This window comes from Olea europaea, chromosome 14 (assembly GCF_002742605.1).
Source record: "Olea europaea var. sylvestris chromosome 14, O_europaea_v1, whole genome shotgun sequence".
In the NCBI taxonomy this organism is placed as follows: Eukaryota; Viridiplantae; Streptophyta; class Magnoliopsida; order Lamiales; family Oleaceae; genus Olea; species Olea europaea.
The window spans coordinates 7,072,778-7,077,574 of record NC_036250.1 but is presented as its reverse complement, the minus strand read 5'-3'; positions in this window follow the sequence as shown (position 1 = coordinate 7,077,574).

Sequence of the window (4,797 nt, the reverse complement as noted above, 5' to 3'; positions counted from 1 at the left end):
CAAATAAAATCGTGGAATTTTATTTTCGTCGTTACTATGTAACATTACCGTCGAGTTGTTCAAAACAAAAGATGTGACATTTGTTGAAAACTTACGTGTACTGACCTAGATGCAAAATTTATGTACACTTATTCACAAATGTGACATTTGTTCAAAACCTAACATGATCGAGGCATCACAAGTGTGAAAAGCATGAGAGCCACAATACAACTTACTCACAAATGAGTTATTTAGTATTTCCCTTTTTTTCGCTCTTCATTTAGAATGTGTGTTACGATGAGGAGCTATAAGTGTGAGACAATGTAGCATTGCAGGCATGACACAACTAAGTAGCAATTTATGGTTTGTCAAACTACAGGAAAGTAGATATACTTAATTGTACATATGGTTAAGGAGTCTGTTAGGTCCTTGTAATTATAGGGAAATGAAGATAAAGGTACACTTAATTTATTGAACAATCACACCAATTGTTTTTCAAATTTACAAAGAGATTGGACTTGGTGGTTGTGTAAATGATGACCATAATTGCTTCCTCCCTTGAAGTTGCTTATAAATACTGTGGCAGTTCATTCTCACTCACAAGCAACCTACTTCAATAGCATTGTGAGACTTTCAACTTTTCACATACAAGTAATTTCATCAACAATTTATTACATCGACATAATGAGTTTTTCCACAAGAAGCAACGAACCATTCAACATGAACGATCCATTGCCAGTTTCGAGTTCATCTTCGTTATTTCCAATCTACATTTCATCAGACGATGATGAAGTTAACTCTCGTATTGGTAGGAGAGCCATTTCCCCTGTTCCTTTTCCCAGCTTGGAAGATGTTGGCCATGAGGTTCCGCAAGCACCAAACGGTGTGCTCGATGAGGTGTTCGAGCTCGACACTAGATACAAGGAGGATTCCGACGACAACGACTCCATGGCCTACGTCGCAAAGAATGAGGTAATTATCATATCGTCGGACAAGTCCGGTGAAGACAGCGGGGGAGAAGGTTCAATTGTTGACGACGAATGATGTCACGCCCATGGAATGTAGTGAATAAGTATTGTATAGTCCAGTATTTTGTAGAGATGAATTTGGTAAACACAAAACCAAAAAGTCAACATAAACATGTTCCTAGGGTGTAATCTAGGTAGTGCATTTTGTGTACTCCGGTCCAATGGTCAAGAATTACAGAGCCTATCTGTCGGGATCGACAAATTAAATGTCAGGTTGTAAGAATCATATGTTTGTAAATAGATCCGTATTTTGCAGTGCGTTGAACGGATATTATGAAATGGTGTTTATCGTGTACTAAAATAAGTTCACTATTTACGATGTTGCAAATGATAATATATTGCGTGGGGATTGAAACTTGCGTTTTTAAGTGGACGAAAAAGATACAAGGTTTTGCGTAGGTGCAGAACACTTTGCACACTGAAATTTGTATGTGCACAAAAGGATGCCGAACGTCCAGAAATGGTAATTATCACAAACTTTATAAGATAACTTCATAATGTGCAATGCAGCATGGAACATTCAACATACAACGTCAATTACACTGAAAACCTCTAACAAATTACATTAGGGTTTGAACATGTGCTCCGGTTATGACCAATTCGACCACAACGAGTGCATTTCCTGCTCGACCATGCAGACTTGTATCTAGAACTCTTACGTCGGGTCGGTGGTCTACCTAGAAGACAACGTACGAGTGGTGGGAAAATAGGAGTACATATAATTAAGCTCGGAACAACCCAGTCCACTTCACGTCCAATGGGATATATAGCTTCATTATAGGTACTCCTCCAGTATTCAAATGTGTAATAGAGAGAGCTTAGGTCGTATATAAACTTTCCTCTGAAGCAAGCAGCACGAGTTATATGAACATATAGCATACGATTTAGTTGGAACTCACGACACGTGCAGGTGTCCTTGAAAAAGTCAACTATGTCTGTGTCATCGGATATTCCGACTTAGGTTAAGTTGTTTGTCAAGAAATGGGCTTGAAGCCTAGTTCCATCTTCGAATGTCGTTCGTAACTTGGTCTCTATCCTCGGCGTCAATACGGTATTGCATTCGGTCACATTTGTTCGATGTTCATAAAACCACTTCTGTATAGTACTCCGAATGTGTTCAATCAAGCATATTATCGGTAATGAACGAGCATGTCTCAACATGGAGTTCAAAGACTCTGCGTTGTTGTTTGTCATAATATTGTAACGGTGGCCAATAAATAGCGCTTGGGACCAAAATGAATAACCTGCTCGCTCTGAATACCCGTGCGTTCTTGCGCTCACCCTACGAATCTGTCCCATGAGTCTTTCGAAGTCCTCGACCCGATAAGTTGTAGTAGCTCGTTTCAATAGAAATATTGCACTTGCATTGCTGTACCGCTGTATTAGGTTCTTCTCGAGATGTCAGATACAACAACCATGGTAAGACAACGGAAACAACTGAGTAATAGCTTTCACAAGACTGTTTTTCTTGTCTGAAACAAATACGAGTTCTTCGGAGTTCTCTATAAGGTCTTTCAAGTTAGACATAAACCACTCTCAGGATTTATTGGTTTCGGCATCCACGATCTCCCATGCAAACGGATAAATCTGTTCGTTAGCATCTTGCGCAGTTGCTACTAGAAGTGTATCTTTGTATGGACCATTCAAGTGACTGTCATCAACACAAATAATGGGTCTCAAGTATTGCATGTAACCACGAATGCTTGCACCAAAAGTTAGGAAGAAGTAATGAAACCTATGAAAAGAATCAACTTTAATATGGGTTACTGTCCCCGAGTTATTCTCTCCTACGATGTGGCAATACGAAGATAATTTTTGAAAACTGTCCCCCGGTGTACCATATAGCATATTTAAGGCATGAAGCGTCCCCCTACGTGCTTTGCTGTAACTAATTTTCACACCGAACTCACGTTCCATATCATGTGTAATAGCGGTAGGGTCATACGATTGGTATGGAGTATCCAGTTTTCCCAAAATCTGATCGGCAATTACAGAACTAGTGGCATGTCGATGTGCGTTACGACGAAAATCAAGGGAACATGTGTGAACTCTAATGAATTTACGGATCGTGAAGATTGTAGATTCCTTGACAATAGAGCACGTGGCATCCACTTGCAATTATCGTCCAGACATACAACGGTTAACATTTTCCTGCTTGACCTACTTGCTCAAAATTGGAACTTCTCTTGCAAAATAAGTACACGAATCTTCAAGTACAACTGTTTCTTGCTAAAGAATATTTATTTTTTGACGAAAAAGGATGTATTTATGACTGTAATCCACCCATCTATACCATATATCAGGTTGTCTAGGTGCTCATCGGTTGTTGCAGCCTCCATATGGTCAATTGAAGGTTCCGGTGCTTCGGTGTTCGACACACCGTGCTGATGATTTAGCTCATCATGTTGTACGTTCTGGGGACATTCCGTTAGGCTGAACAAATTCCCTGCACAGTTTGCACCTCTCACCATGTCAACACTCGGGAGTTCGATTTCCAAAATAGTGGCGCAGAGTGCAGTTTCCTTATGAACAGATATGTACCAATTTAGGTTCTAATCGTCACGTATCTCTGCCAGAGGTATATTCAAATTCGGGACTTTGAACTTCAATTTGATTTCATTGCGGGGTTCAATGATACCAAATTTGTCCTTCAACCGTAACACAAGTTCTTTTACGGTAATACTTCTCGACGCTAAAATGGAAGTGGTTTTGTCCCCTCTCCACTTTCATTCCTTATCTACGTGAATAAAGTTTCCCCCATGCGACACGATAAATCTCAAATCATAACTCATACCTGAAATGTTGGGACTGCAAAAATGAGAATTTTGCACATTCACATATCGATATTTAATATCATCAAATTGGCGCATGCAAATACTTAGATCCATGTAGTACCAAATAGAGAAAGGTTGACAACAGTTTTCAGGTGTCATAATCGACAATTAAATTGTATATCCCGACAGTTACTAAATATCGAGTTCGACAGTTAAAATGTCTAACACGACAGTTTTGAAGATACTTGTAATACTCCGAATTTTGTGATCATTTAATTTTTAGAATAGCAATTTAACTTTTCAAAGTTTAGTATGACCAAAAAATTATATATGGTTGCCAAATTTTGCATTGGTTGATTTATTAAAAGTTTTTCCAAATAATTTGTTAATTAGGGGTTTGGGATAAATGTCCATTTTACACCTAATTACTAAAGTTAAACATTGTTTCTCCAACTTGGCCGAAAATTGATGAAACATATATGCATGAGGTGTTTTAAATTTAAGCATGAGGTGACTAACTAATGCATGAGGTGTTTTAAATTTAAGAAGGTGAAACCATGCAACCTACACATGTTGAATTTCTTGAAGAGTCGCCCAAAATTTATCATTTTTCTCACCTATAAGTAGATGTGTTGCTGCCCTTTATTTCCCTTGCATGAAAAATAACTTATCACTTGTTTAAAAAAGGGCAGAAAACATGAGGGAAGAAGAGGACCAACCTGGCATTTCTCAATTCATTTTCAACCAAGATTTCTTCAAGTTTTATTGTAAGATACTTTCTATGCTTAAGTGGTATGATTTCATGGTAATATTTATACTTAAGCTATGCATGAAAAACCATAATATGAATGTGGTGGACAAGTCCACAAAGTTAGATATCTATTTATGTCTTAGGACAAGTCCGAAGGGCACCGGCAAGCCGGAATGTGCAAGTATGTGTTTGATTGCATTCTTTTGTATAGTATTAACATGTTAAAATCCAAGCATGGTATCTTACTGAATATTCTTTATACTCA